Consider the following 16,331-nt stretch of genomic DNA (forward strand, 5'->3'; position numbering starts at 1 on the left):
TGTGACTAATTTCCAGGTAATAAGTTATAAATTAAAGGGTTGAGTGCTTAAGAAAATTTCTTCAAAAACATTGGGCAGTTGCTCCCTTTCTAACTCCATCTTAATAACTGGGATACAGATGTGATGGCTGATGCTTCAGCAGCCATCTTAAATCAATGAGGGCTATAACTAAGGATGGCCAAGCAAAAATCTAGAGGACAGCAAGGGGCTGCCATACCAGTTCTGGACTACTTGTTTCAAACTTAATTTATTTGAAAGAAATCAGCTTCTCATCTGTTAAGTCATCGTTATTTAGTGGTTTGTGTGAGTGTTTAATGTGGCCTATTTAATCCAAAAAGCATATTCTCTTACATGCATGAAGGAAAGAATGAGTGTGTGGATAATTTTTATTTGAGTTTTTCTTTTTTTTGTCCCAAGATTAAAACATAGAGGGGAGGAAGAGATTCATATTCACCTTTTTTTATCTATCTACCAACCATTTTCAGTGCAATGGCCTTAATTCAAAGAGATTGCTTTGATCATTTCTATATCTCCTCATTTTTCTAAAGATATTTAGTTTACCTAATTGCAAATATATAGTTGTATGTTCAAATAGATTTTGTATCTGTCTTTTAAATTTCGAATATTTTGGGCTTCCCTGGTGGCGCAGTGGTTGAGAGTTCACCTGCTGATGCAGGGGACACGGGTTCATGCCCCCGTCTGGGAAGATCCCACATGCCGTGGAGCGGCTAGGCCCGTGAGCCATGGCTGCTGAGACTGTGCGTCTGGAGCCTGTGCTCCACAATGGGAGAGGCCACAAAAGTGAGAGGCCCACGTACCACAAAAGTAAATAAATAAATAAATAAATTTCCAATATTTTAAATGGCTACTTAACCAATTTGCTTTCATTCAAAGCATATTTTCCTGTCTATTGTCTTCTTAGTCTCTCAGAAATTTCCATAGAAGGAATTTCTACAAAGGTTTTATATTGCTATATGTTGTGGCAAACCATGGTTAGTGAATGCTGTGTAGTACTGTACAGATTTCTCCTTACAAATATCAAGGTGCTTCTTATCCCAGAAGCCAGGCGCTTAGGGAAGTGGACCTGGGTGCAGTGGTAAGGGATAGAGAAGGCATACTTGGACTCTGGCTTGCATCATGGAACTAAAGAAACCAGCCTCTTCTTTCCCAATCCTGTCTCCCCCTTCCAAGGCTGCTACACAGGAATAGGACTGTAACAGGGACAGGTGCAGGAGGCCTTCTGCCTACAGGAAGTCTTCACTGCTGAATTCTGTGCTTTGAGAATGGCAATCAATGGCCTAGGCATCTGGTTGTATTCATTCATTCATCTATTCAACCATTTTCATTCTTAATTCACTCATTGCTCACTGACTTCTACTCTATGCTTTGGTGGGTTCTGGAGACAACTGAATGAATTTATCAGGACCTCCTCTTTTTTTTTTTTTGGCGGTATGCAGGCCTCTCACTGTTGTGGCCTCTCCTGTTGCGGAGCACAGGCTCCGGATGCGCAGGCTCAGCGGCCACAGCTCATGGGCCCAGCTGCTCCGCGGTATGTGGGATCTTCCCAGACTAGGGCACGAACCCGTGTCCCCTGCATCAGCAGGCGGACTCTCAACCACTGCACCACCAGGGAAGCCCAGGACTTCCTCTTTTGAAATTTAGTCTGGTGGGGACACCATGAAGTTGCTGCCAGTCTTGGAGCCTAGAGAGAAGCCCAAGAAAGAAACATGGTATACATTTGTCCTTCATGGTCATAACTGCTCATGATTACCCCCAGTTATGACGTCAAGAGAGGGAAGATCTTCATCACTGGGGGACAAAATTCAAATGTGAGCTTCTCAGATGTGTACCCTATAGATGTGACATCAGGGTGTTTAGAAGCACTGGGCAGCCAGGAAATCAAGATTGTCTGCAAGTCCTAAAATTCTGAAGCCAGAACCTGGACCATTCTAGAGATGACCATAAGCCCCCTCACCCCCCACCTTGACCAAAAACATTCCACCCCCTATTAGAAATCTTTGGAAACCTTTTGTACGTCTTCAGTTGAGGAAAGTGAGGCAGTCAGCCGCTGAAGGATTGAATCTACATGTGTGGGATGCAAACATTCTAACCTGGTCTCAGCAAAAGACCCATTAAAGAACAATTTTCCGGGCTTCCCTGGTGGCGCAGTGGTTGAGAGTCCACCTGTTAATGCAGGGGACGCGGGTTTGTGCCCCTGTCCGGGAAGATCCCACATGCCGCAGAGCGGCTGGGCCCGTGAGCTGTGGCTGCTGAGCCTGCATGTCCGGAGCCTGTGCTCCACAATGGGAGAGGCCACAACAGTGAGAGGCCTGCATACCGCAAAAATAAAAAACAATTTTCCTGGGAAAATCATATGAAGATGGCAGCAGGGACAAAGCTTTGCATCCACAGAGGCTCATCAGGTGAAAAATCCATGATGACCTCCATTGCACTGATATAAATGACATGAATTTGTGGAAGCTGAGTCACACTGGGGCCCTTTATATAGGTTGTGACACACATTTAGCTGTGATGGTTGAGAAACACATGTACCTCATTAGAAAATGGCTCTCACAAGAGCACTGGACACAGTGTACCAATATCAGGTAGAACAGAAGCAGTGGACCCTGCTTAAATTTGACACCTTCTCCTTCCTCCCTGCAATTGGACCATCCAATGTGTATCATTCCAAGGCTTGTGATGTCTACATCTGAGAAGGAAGAGTCAGTTTCTGTCACTCTCAACCGTGAAGCTGAGAAAGGGGATTTTATTGGCAAACCAAAGTTGTGACCCACATGAGGAAAATTAGACTGGCAAATAGCTCTGCTTTGTGTTTGGTGGGACAAATGAAAAAGGGAAATCTATAATGATCATATTATGACTGTAGCTGACTAATAAAACCCATATTTTATGAAAGAAAAGATTGATAAAATAAGTCTTGGAAATGTAATGTACAGCATGGTGACTAGTTAACAACACCATATTATATATTTGAAAGTTGCTAACAGAACATAACTTTTAAAAAATTTTTTTAACTTTTGTACAGTAGGTCTTTGTTAATTATCAGTTTTAAATATAGCAGTGTGTACATGTCAATCCCAAACTGCCAATCTATCCCTCCCTCCCACCATTCCCCCTGGTAGTGATAAGTTTGTTCTCTAATTCTGTGAGTCTGTTTCTGTTTTGTAAATAAGTTCATTCGTATCTTTTATTTTTCTAGATTCTGCATATAAACAATATCATATGATATCTGTCTTTGTCTAACTTACTTCACTTAGTATGATAATCTCCAGGTCCACTCATGTTGCTGCAAGTTGCATTATTTCATTCTTTCTAATGGCTGATTAATATTCCATTGTGTATATGTACCACATCTTCTTTATCCATTCATCTGTCGATGGACACTTAGGAATTGGTACAGCCACTATGGAGAACAGTATGGAGGTTCCTCAAAAAACTAAAAATAGAGCTACCTTATGATCCAGCAATTCCATTCCTGGGCATATATCTGGAGAAAAACGTGGTTCAAAAGGATACATGCACCCCAATGTTCATTGCAGTGCTGTTTACAATAGCCAAGACATGGAAACAGAACATATCTTAAAAATTCTTACCATAGTGAAAAAAAATTGTAACTATGTATGGTGATAGATGTTAACTAGACTTATTGTGGTGATCATTACACAATATGTACAAATATCTAATCATTTTGTTACACACCTGAAACATGAAATGTTATATGTCAATTATATGTCAATTTTAAAATTACTTGTAAATAAAGGAGAAAAAAAGAAAAATATTGCCTCTGCCTCACCCAAGGTTAAAAATCTCTCCCTGAAGGCAGTTCTCATCCAGTGACTAATCACAGCTGTGCTACCAAGGAACAATGCTGAAGGGCCATCACAGCTCCAGAGCCCTTGTGTGATGTTGAGACCCTTGCATCAACTACAGTGCAGTTTAACTTCTCCCATTGTCCAGCCCTTTTACCTGACTCCCTCACATGTATTAATCCTAAAAACATTCCCCAATAAAATTCCTGCCCTGGAGTCTCTATCTCTAAGTCTTTTTCCCAGAGAACACTATATTAGACATCACTGATCTGTTCAATTTAATGCAATTGCATATATTTGTCATATGTGTACACATAGTGTGAACTTCTCATAATAGAGAATGGGATTTGAATTTATTAGTTGCTGTCATAAACCCTCAAAACTAGCACATAGAGAAGAATCAGAGATCAAACTATCAGTTGTATATATCTGTGGACTATGTACCTAATCACCCTAAATTTATTGATTTTAAAGAGCAACCACTTTATTTATCATGATTCTATGATGGTCCTTATCATAGGACCCATACCACCCATACCAGAAAGCTGTGTGGTCCTTCTGCTTGTCTCACCTGAGCAAACTCATGTGGCTGTAGGCAATTTGTTGGTCAACTGGGATCTGGGCTCTAGCTGGGATGATTGGACTTCTTGCTCTATGTAGCCTCCAGATAGACTAGACTGGACTTCTTTACATGGTGGTCTCAGGAAAATTCCAAAAGCCCCATGTAGAAAGACTTTTCAAAATAGACTTGTTTCTCATCACTGATGTCCATTGGCTTAAGCAAGTCACAAGGCCAAGGCCAGAGTCAACATAGGATGATCACATAAAGGCACCAGTTCATGGAGGTGTGTTGCTCTCACTGTCTCGCTCTTTCTCCGTGTGTGTGTACATGTGCCAGCTTTTATGTAGTGATTTTATATAGTAGATGCTGATTTAAGTTAAACACACACATACACATGACACACATTTGGTAATAAAATATAGCCTTATGAAGCTGAAACTATTATTATCCCCAATTTACTGATGAAGAAATGAAAGTATGGAGAAGTAAGTAAATTGCTTAAAGGTATAGAGCTAAGTGGAGGAAGTGGAATTTGAATCCTGGTGGTTTAACTCTAAAGACCATGTACTCATCTACAATGCAGTTTTCTTCCTCTCTTCCACATCTTTTTTTCCCCCCCTCCTAGGGGTGGGGTGGAATGGGTGGTAATGTACAAGCAAGTAAGAAGAAGGAAGAAATTTTAAGCATGCTTAATCAAGCACTTTGATTTATAGATAACTTGGGGACCTAGAAATATGAGATAATTTCTCTCAAAACATGTAACTAATTAAAAGTAAAGCTCTGGCAAACCTTTGCTTCTATGTCAAAATATTGTAAAAAGTTAGAACATTCAGTTTTATAAAACTGCAGATGAGACTGCATGGATTCAAACTTTGCCAGATCATGAAAGGTGAAGATGGATTCCTTTCACCAAATTAAAGTGCATCAGGACTAGAGGATGCCCAATGTAGGGTAAAAGATAAAAGGGATTTATGCTTTGTACTTTACACAGTTGGTAGTAAACATATGCAAGCCATTATCGCAGAAGATTATATAGTCTGAAAATATAAATAGGTTCAGGAAAGGCTTAGATATATTCATGAATGGAGTTTATAGTGGGTTACCGAAAGGAAGCTAGGGATCACAGACTCCCCGAGGTTCGGGTGTGGAAGGCAACTAGCATGTTTTTCTGAGAAACATCAAAGAAAGTATGCTGGATCTCTGGAGTTGATGTGACTTACTGTGACAGTTATATTCTCATATTCTTCCTATAAGATCCATGCAATGCTATTCATCTAAAGACATGATTAGACTTCTTTTATCTTATAAACATTTAAGAAAAACGACTCCTTTTCTCCTCTATCAACAAACTGTGTAATTTCTTTCTTAGATGCTTTATGTCAATTTATTTTCTCTTCTGTTTTCTAGCTTCTTGCCTCCATCTCATTTTTTATATCAAACCTTCTTTCCCCTCTTTCCTATTTCAGGTCTCTTAAAACTTTTTCCTCTACCTCCCTTTCATCTTTATTATTCTTCTATTTCCAACTCCTTTTTATCTCTATTTACCTTCAACCCTCTCTTTAAACTTTATGATATAGGAGATAATATGCCAATAATTTGTTTTTGACTAACTCTCATCCTTTGTTACTAGGAAGTAAGATGTGATCCAGTCAAAATCTCAAAGTAAATAAAAATAATTTTAGAAAAAAATTGTAAATATTACAATAAAATATGTATGAAATAAACAGCAAGCATATATGACAATCCATTAATATAAACAATTTCTATTGAGATAACATAAAAATGTTCTAAAAACAGTAGATCTGAAGTGATAGTTATAGTAAGTATTGCTTGAAGCAGATCCTTGTAGAAAATGTTGATTCTGTTTATTTAGAAAGAGACATTTGTATGATGAAATTTATCTAATAGTGTCTCTGCTACCAGAATAAGTAAAACAGTGAGAGACACTCAGGTTTTGCCTTGAAACTGTTGCTCTAAAGAGAGTTTATTTTCTTGCCAAAATACATTAATAATTTGAAGTGCATATTAAACTAAAGTTATTCATTACAACTTTAAGAAAAAAAAGTGATAATTTCTGATATATTAATTTCTAGAAAGTATATTCAAAGACCTATTTTCTATCTATATCACTGTATCATTTATATATGTGTGATACAACTTAAAATTCTCTAGCATGCAAAGGAAATCAAACATTTGGAAAATTTGGAGCTGATCCAAAGTATTTTTAAAAATACTTTAGCATTTTGCTGGAGTTACTAAAATTCCAATAATAAGCTATTAGTAAGTTTGTTTTGCCATTTATTTTCCATTGCTACTAGAATTGTTATATGTTGCTAATATATACAAAACTTCTAAATCTTAGTTTAACTGTGGGAATAGCTGCTTTTTATTCATGCACATTTTAGGTTATTTTTTATTATACATATTTATTGTATTTAATAGGTATTACCATCCTTTGATTATTTTGCAGACTTTTATTTAGTGACTACTATATTCAAAATACTTGCATTTTCTGCAATGGCTGTATCAATTAAATATTAAATCCTAATAACACAACCAGTGTTGTCAACATTCTATTTTACTAGTTCTCTCGATTTCCTATAACTTCTCTTCAGTCCTATTGTAGAAGACATTTGGATTTTTCCGAACTCATTGTTCCATGTTTTGTCAAATTCAAGCACATTCTTTTGAAACTAAAACACAGGCATCATACTCTTAATTAGAAGCACCATGAAGAAACTGGAGCTGCCTGGAATTCATTCTATTAAGTATGTTGGCTGAGGAAACCAGTTTTCTGTAGTAAAATTACGAGTCTTAAAGAGTAATACAAACCACCCAGCATCAGCAATGCTATCTGCAGGGTCTGTGACTAAATCCATATAATATTGTTTCAGCCAAAGCCACTCTTCAGTGCAATTTAGGTCTTTGTGATAGAATAGCCTTCAAGTCTGATTTTCTGGCTCTGAAAGAGTTCTGTGAATTTTCTAATAAACTTTATTATATTATTTCCTTCTTACACTAGCTAAAATGGGTTTTACTCATTGCAGGTAAGGATTTTATCTAATAAATTGATTAATACCATAAGTACTATAAGGATAGTATTAGTGTTTTCTGGATGTTCTTTCTTTTCAAAGACTGTAGTCTCCCAACTATTCATTTCAATTGTCTGCATTCTAGTTCTACTTTTACACTCACCATACAAAACCCAAACCATGAATCAATCCAAGCATCTGACTTCTCCACTCTTAAGCCTGGGTAGAGATGAGCATGAATGAAGAATTCATTCAATCACTTGGAATTATTTGTATTTTTTTTTAAGCAGAGCTAAAATATCCAAGTTATATTGTTGTATGAACAAAGAAAGCTGCTGCAGATGTAGTTAGATAGAGAGATGGATGGCTAAATAATAAATTAACTTTCTTACACCCACCCTTCCCTTTTTCCAGAAGATACCAAAGAGATTGAAAAGTACTTCTGAGAATTTCCTGCCATTGGATTCCAGATGTGATTGAAGTTCTATCAAAGAAATGAATTTGCTCCAAACATCAAGTTGAATCACAGTTAGGAAGGAAGAGAGAATTTGGGAGAAATGACTATTTTGCTGGTGCAGGTTATTGCAGAGGTTTCCTAATCTGGTAGTTTTCTAAACAGAGGTAAGTGCTTTCCCAATCACAGCAGAAGTAGTGATATAACAAGAAATCAGAGCTGTATGTTGAGTCCATTCTTCTAGCCTATCAAAAGAATTCCTGGCAATAAATGTATGCTTGAATTAGATAAAGTGGTTTCTATAGTCTGGTACTGAACCCTAACCAATGTTTTATGATCATATTTGTATGGACTCCATTTGCTGACACTTTCTTGAGGGCTGATAAGAAACATGAAATCCAATTAGGTTTTATCTCCCTTGTTTCCATTTCACTGGAAAAGTTCTACTCTTTATTAATTTATTTTGACAACCCATATTCTCAAATAATTTTTAAACAAATTGTCCTATTTTTAAAGAAAAAATAAAGTATAAAAATTCTGGCATTCTTGAGGTTAATTATTGTAAATTGAATAAACAATTATCTTAATTCCCACATAATATCTCACTAAAATGGCAGTGAAATAATCAACAAAAAAGTATTACTGTGCAAACATACAAAAGAATGGAAGAGGAGACACAAAAAGTCAAGATATTTCAACATTCTGGAAAATTGAGTATAGAAGAATGGATGGATGGGTGGCAACTGAATCCAACAAAGATAAGAAAGTTGGCACATATGCAACAAGGCACGTTATGGTTTACACTGCACTACTGTGAAAGGTCCAGGTGTCACAAACAGCAGGTATCTGTGAAGGAAGAGATTAGGGATTGAGTCAAAAAAAAATGGTACATTTTTACCATTCTTATCATTTTAAGGAAAGTGACAAATTTTCCTTTAAAACTTCTATTGACTTATTCAAAGTATTACTATGATCATATTCTCTAATTACAAGAGTCCCTCCTTGGACACACAGTATCTTATTTTTTTTTCCTTTTATAGTATCCTCTTCTTGTTTATACTTAAAACATCTATCTTTTTCAAGACTTTATAGTCACTAAAGCTTTTTTTTTCTTCCTGAATTATATTTTTTTCTTACTTATTTTTTTGTTTATTTTTGTTTTCATTTTTTATGTTAGGGATTTTCTTCAAATGCCTGGTGAGTTTTGCTGACAATTTGTAATGAATGTAGTTAATGAATGTAGTTAATACAGAACTAAACCGATGATTGCTAGATCATGCATGCTTGGGACTTTCTGAATGATGAGCTTCTTCACAGGAGAAAAAGATGGAACAATTCACTGGGAAATTCCTCATAATACATCTGTCAGTCTTTTCTCCTGGAATCTGGAAACTTCCCCGAATGGAAACCTTAGACTCCTGCCTGCACGATACAATATGTCCAGCTTTCATCATCCACATTTCTGGGGATTGAATACAAAAAAAGAAGTAGAGATCTCACTATTTGATGTGTACAATTTCTCTCAGTGCCTTTCTGTTCAATAACATACCTTACTTTTGTGTTCAACTGTGGCTGGTTTCCCTATATCCTGAGCTTCTCTAGTTTAATTTCCCCAAGATTAATTTCTCCAGGTAGTCATCTTGCTATGCTATGTAAGGGAAGACACCTGGTGGAGGCTTGTTTACAGATATGTCACCTACTCTTCTGTGTTTGACTCAATCCCTAATTTCTTCCTTCACAGATACCTGCTGTTTGTGACACCTGGACCTTTCACAGTAGTGCAGTGTAAACCATAACGTGCCTTGTTGCATATGTGCCAACTTTCTTATCTTTGTTGGATTCAGTTGCCACCCATCCATCCATTCTTCTATACTCAATTTTCCAGAATGTTGAAATATCTTGACTTTTTGTGTCTCCTCTTCCATTCTTTTGTATGTTTGTGCAGTAATACTTTTTGTTGATTATTTCACTACCATTTTAGTGAGATATTATGTGGGAATTAAGATAATTGTTTATTCAATTTACAATAATTAACCTCAAGAATGCCAGAATTTTTATACTTTATTTTTTCTTTAAAAATAGGACAATTTGTTTAAAAATTATTTGAGAATATGGGTTGTAAAATCCAAGACCCAACTGAAAGGAATACCCGAAATAGCTGGAAAACCGGATGTAGAATATTGTCAAAGAAACAATAAAAAAATTTTTTTCTAAAGCACAGCTTTCTTAATTGAAAGGACCACTGAGTAGCTAGACAAATTAATGGAAAAAAATCCATATTAAGATAGAGCATTGAGAAATATGGGAGCAATGGCAACTGAAAAATGAAGAATTAAAAAGCTTCTGTGGAATGGATTGAGGAATGGATTTGGAGGGTTAAAATCAAAAATAAAAAAATTATAAATTCTCAGTAATCAAATTGCATTAAACTCATTAATGGCAACACTGGCAGCTAAAAAAAAAACAATAAAAAAGTCCTTTGAAATGACAGAAAAATTATATTTAAATATGATACTAAAAATATTTTAAAAGAAGCAAGATCTCAAAGCAAGATTTTAAAATTCCAATAAACTTTCTCAAGAGGCTTCTTGAAGATGTGTTTCTTCAAAATACAAGGTAAACAAAGAAAAAGAAACAAAAGATACAATCAAGAGAGAAGGAAAGGGATTTCCTAGTGAAAGAGATGCCAGATAGACAAGCTCTTGTCAGCATCCTTGCAGAGCATCAAATGCAAAGAAAAACATCATATACAGACACACAGACACACAAGGAAAGGACAAACATCTTATGTATTTTACCATATTAATAGGGATTTTATAGTTCTTTTGTACCACATAGGTGAGGCAGGAGATGCATGGGCCCCTGGGGCAAACGGTTGGTGTTCGTTCCCTCTGGATCAATACTCCGAGATGAGATGAGAATAACAGGACAATTGAGAGAGGAGGGTGGGCCCTGCCCAGATAGAAGATAAGAGACCACATATTTCTCATTCTCAAAGTCAGGAGACCTCCCTGACTACACATGCGCAGAAAGGCTCCTTGGAAGTCATAAGTGGAGTGATGCTAAGTGCTGCTAAGTCTACCCTTAGGCCTCTTCAGTAGAATACATCTTGATTAAGAGATGCATGCACACACATGGGGAGATCCTGAGACATACCAAATACGAACTTTGAACCAGGCAAATCAAAATGATGGGCCAAAGGAAACCTGGAAAAAATGTCCCATAAAAGTGATTCAAACTGCCACGAGGGTGCGACTCTCTCTCTGAGCCTGCCTCTGTGTCTACCCACACGTACTGTACTCTTTTCTTCTCCTAATAAATACTTTACTTGTTTCACTACCTTTCGTCTTTATGGGAATTCTTTTTCTGCAAAGCCATAGGGCCAGGGCCTTGTCACTGACCACTGGTCTAGTGGCTAGGATTCAGTGCTTTCATCGCCTCGAACCGATCTCAATCTCTGGCCGGGAACCGAAATACTGCTTCAAGACACTGCAGGCCAAGACCACCCGAGATCATAGGGATGAATAATTAATGTCTTAGAATACCATCAAATTATAAAATGAAGCACTTGTTTATTCCATAAAACAAAATGTTGGTGTAGGGAAGTTAGTTTACTTTTTTAATTTTTAAATTTTTAATTTTTATTTTATATTGGAGCATAATCGTTAACAATGTTGTGTTAGATTCAAGCATACAGCAAAGTGATTCAGTTATGTATGTACATGTATCTATTCTTTTTCAAGTTATTTTCCCATTTAGGTTATTACAGAATATTGAATAGTGTTCCCTGTACTATACAGTAGGTCCTTGTTGGTCATCTATTTTAAATATAGTAGTGGGTACATCTCAATCCCAAACTCCCAATCTATCCCTGCCCCCCATCCTTCCTCCCTGGTAACCATAAGTTTATTCTGTAAGTCTGTGAGTCTGTTTCTGTTGTGTAAATAAGTTCATTTGTATCTTTGTTTTTAGATTCTGCATATAAACAATATCATATGATATTTGTCTTTCTCTATCTGACTTACTTCACTTATTATGATAATCTCCAGGTCCATCCATGTTGCTGCAAATGGAATTATTTCATTTTTTTAATGGCTGAGTAATATTCTGTTGTATATATGCACCACATCTTCTTTATCCATTCATCTGTTGATGGACATTTAGGTTACTTACATGTCTTGGCTATTGTAAACAGTGCTTCAATGAACATTGGGGGACATATATCCTTTTGAACCATGTTTTTCTCCAGATATATACCCAGGGATTGCTGGATCATATGGTAGCTCTACTTTTAGTTTTTTTAAGGAATCTCCATACTGTTCTCCATAGTGGCTGTAATAATTTACGTTCCCACCAACAGTGCAAGAGGGTTCCTTTGTCTCCACACCTTCTCCAGTATTTATTGTTTGTAGATTTGTTTTTTCTTTTTTTGGCCACACTGTGTAGCTTGCGGCATCTTAGTTCCTCAACCAGGGATTGAACTGGGGCCCACCACCAATGAAAGCAATGTCCTAACCACTGGACCACCGGGGAATTCCCATGTTTGTAGATTTTTTGATGATGGCCCTTCTGACTGGTGCGAGGTGAGATCTCATTGTAGTTTTGATTGGCATTTCTCTAATAATTAGTGATGATGAGCATCTTTGCATGTGCTTCTTGGCCATTTGTATGTCTTCTTTGGAGAAATGTCTATTTAGGTCTTCTGCCCATTTTATGATTGGGTTGTTTGTTTTCTTGATATTGAGCCAAATGACCTGTTTGTAAATTTTGGAGACTAATCCCTTGGAAATATGAAGCATAGCTGAAAAAACAAGAGGAAATGTTAAAAGTGATTTACTCAGGGAACTAGATATAGGGATGTGTGGAATGTTCGATTGCTGTTTTTGCTGCATGTCTTTGTGTGTAGAGGTGTATAGATGAATATATACATATATGTGTATATATACATAATCTATCTATTATAATATATATGATATGATATAGACATATATCATATTTATTTAATAAATATAAAACTGAATATATAGACAATAAAAGACCACAAAAATACCTTCAGGTTGATCTTTTTTTTTTTTTTTTTTTTTAAAAAATTGTCTCTGTTTTTTCTTTTTTTCTTTTGCCCTACCCAGGTACGTGGGGAGTTTCTTGCCTTTTGGGAGGTCTAAGGTCTTCTGCCAGCCTTCAGTAGGTGTTCTGTAGGAGTTGTTCCACGTGTGGATGTATTTCTGGTGTATCCGTGGGGAGGAAGGCGATCTCCGCGTCTTACTCTTCTGCCATCTTCAAGATCCCCCCCCCCAGGTTGATCTTATTATGCCCCTTTGGCATGGAAGAGATTTAGAGAAGTCAGAAACCTTAGCTAATTATTTGACAAAGCCAAGATTTGCACTCAAGTTTCCTGAGTCTAGGGCCATTTACTTCCTACCATATTATACATGCCTTCAAAATTGTGATTATTTCTTTCCCCATTTCCAATTACAGCCTTGAGGGTCAAGCTGAGAGCATATTTGTTGGGAGTTTTCTCAGGAGCAGGACCTGAGTCATACACAACTCAGTTCCCATCCTTGCAAAATCCCAGAAGGGGTTAATAGTAGCAGTGAGGAAAACAGTGTCTAACTATCCTCATAAATGTAATTAATCATGACCTAAATGTTTACATAATATCTACACTGATGTTTAAATAGAACAAATATTATTAAGTAGAACAAATATTATTGTGTGTTTTTTGCTTTTAAGTATGCTGGAGGGAAAAGAATGTGTTAAAATAATTTGTCCTCTATAACTTAAGGATATCTCACGGAAGAGAGTGATAGAGACAAAATGAATTAAACCCAAATGTATGTGTAACTGAAATAGCAGAATGTATAAAGCAAAGAGAATCATTTTAAATTATACTATCAAATGCATTTTCTGCCTCAAACACAAGGCCTTCTGAAACTTAGACATCTACTTCTTAAAGGTAACTTATTTATAATGCAAAAAAAAACTGTAGGCACTATTTTCTAATACAAAATTATTGAAAAGAAATTATCTACAAAGCATGAGAGTTCATATCTGCGTCCATGAGTAATCAAAAATGAGAAGGTACATATAGACCAGAGAAACACTTATCTCAATATTATTGCTTTTGATCCAAACACACATGAAAATGCCCGTGATTGAAAGATTTGATGGGCCTTTTTTCTTGCAACATTTTCATTTGCCCTGGGTATTAAAAAAAAACCTTTAGAAACAAGTAAAGCTTCCACAGTTCCCAAAGTTGTGTGATTCTCTTTGGCGCCTGCTTCAGTCCGCAACTGCAAAGAATTCATCTTTTATTCACTTGTATGATTCTCCTCTGTAGTTCCTGACATTCTTTTAATGCATTTTCATTTTCTCAGGGACCACAAGAATGACATTCCTCTCCGAATCTTCATCATTGTTCTTTAAAGTTCCAGCTTTTGCCATAGTCTTTTGTGGAAAGAAGATTCCGGATCCCACAGCTACATTCCTCCCGGTCTGCTCATTATCACTTGGAGGCAGCCTCGGTCCCTTAGTATATTCGTCTTTCTTTGGTCCAGATCAATAGATCATTTTAAATCAGTGTACTGAAGACTGAAAGACCACCTTTTATTGCAGGCTGGTAGGTCAGATATAAGAGAGTGAATGATTTCTTGGGGTTTGTGGTCCATAATTATATTAACCTTGATCCCACACCAAGCTATTTCAAACTTCTCACACCTCATCACCAGACAATGCAGCCCCGTCTGTATAAGAATTGCATTGTTTGACTTTGAAAGACATGTTGTTAAAATCCCTTTACAGGTTCATGATGTTTCTTTAGAAGAGTGGAACAAATTTCATGGTCAAAGTCAAAATTTTAGCACCCTTTTTATCACAAGGATAACTAACCCTGTGAATCCCAGAACAGCCTATATTGTTGAACGTGAGTTAGAGAAAAAGAAAATAGCAAATTGCTTTTACTATTACTATATTCATTATATGCTTTACACTTCAGCAAGTGACTCTATTATATATAGTTGTGTTCAGCATTTTCTAAATTAAATGTATCACCTCAAATTATAAAAAGCAAATGAGTAATAATAATTATTGATTAATATATATTTTAATTATTTTGCAATCTATAACCTTTATCCTGTCTTAAATTTAAAAAGAGAAATAGTTTGGGCAGTGGGAATACCTATATTAATGTGAATGAAATGGTTCCTCTTGGGATATTTCCTTGAGATTGTATTGGACATCTTTGAAACAAATTGAGAAGTTATGAATCCAGCCTAACTAATTAAAGTCTCATTAAAACAAACAAAAACAAACAAAAAAACCCATTACATATATTCCACTAAACCCTACTAAGGTCATCAGTTTGCCTGTAGTTTAAAAATAATCTAACTGAGAGATTATATTTTTGACCACCGTTAAATAATCAGAGTCGAAAGCCAAAATGTCCTCTTTTGCTCTAAGAGGAAAGCTGATGACAAAAGGGGCAACCATATAAGGTCCCCACTGTCTCTTTTTATGAGGAAACAATAAGCCAAACACTGGATGAGCAAAAGGCCAACTGTTTGTATTGGGTATCACCCAGGGAATTCCTTTTAAAACTAGTGCATTCACTCAGCATGTGAAAGACTGAGCATTTTTTTTGTTTTACTAGATAGGGTTAATGATTTATCCTTGGAAGATCAATGACAAATCAAATCAATGATAGAGTCAATATTAGAACTCACATAGTCTGAAATATTTTAGGTCATGAACTGTCTTGAAAATATAAAAGTAATCAATATACTTGCAAAAACTTAGAAAAAAAGGACAAAAATCTTATTAAACAAATTAATCATCTCCTGGCTCAACCTTTCACTAATTATCCCAATCATCTCTCACGTATCCAGCTTTCCTGAGTAATAATAAGAGTCTTAATCATTAGGACAAATTTTTCTGAGATATATATACCATATAGCAATAATAAATTCATCTTTCACTAAAATGGGTACTCTAATTCACAAAATTTTCTAATTAACCCAAGCATTATTTATGTTTTTATTTCACTGTATTAAAAAATCACTGTGAAGTGTATTGGGTCAATTTCATTCCCAAGTAAGCAAAGCATGTTAATATATATTTTTAAGCATCTTATAGGGTCTTGAGGCCACCATATCAAACATAATTTTTCAAACTATAGCTCCATAAATTTAAAAATATACACATTTTAAAATATATTTTAGACCATAGAAATGTTTACTTCTGACAATATCACCAGCAATGATTTAATGAAGATTTACTATTTTAAGTTTCATTGTTCAACTCTGGATTAAATTTTGGTAATGTTTCCTTTCATAGATATTTTATGAAGATGATATACACATATATCATATATGTGTATCTTATATGTATCAAATATATATATATACATATATGTATATATATACATATATATTTCTTTTGAAGCAATTTTTATCTAT

The 16,331-nt window shown here is 35.9% G+C and overlaps 1 pseudogene; it reads left to right on the top strand.

Annotated features, from left to right (window-relative positions):
• The first annotated feature begins 1,677 nt into the window (after positions 1 to 1,677).
• On the top strand, positions 1,678 to 2,895 carry LOC112405518 (rab9 effector protein with kelch motifs pseudogene; annotated as a pseudogene).
• Positions 2,896 to 16,331: the final 13,436 nt, after the last annotated feature.

The sequence above is a fragment of the Neophocaena asiaeorientalis genome, unplaced genomic scaffold (genome assembly GCF_003031525.2).
Source record: "Neophocaena asiaeorientalis asiaeorientalis breed wild unplaced genomic scaffold, Neophocaena_asiaeorientalis_V1.1 scaffold212, whole genome shotgun sequence".
Taxonomy (NCBI): Eukaryota; Metazoa; Chordata; class Mammalia; order Artiodactyla; family Phocoenidae; genus Neophocaena; species Neophocaena asiaeorientalis.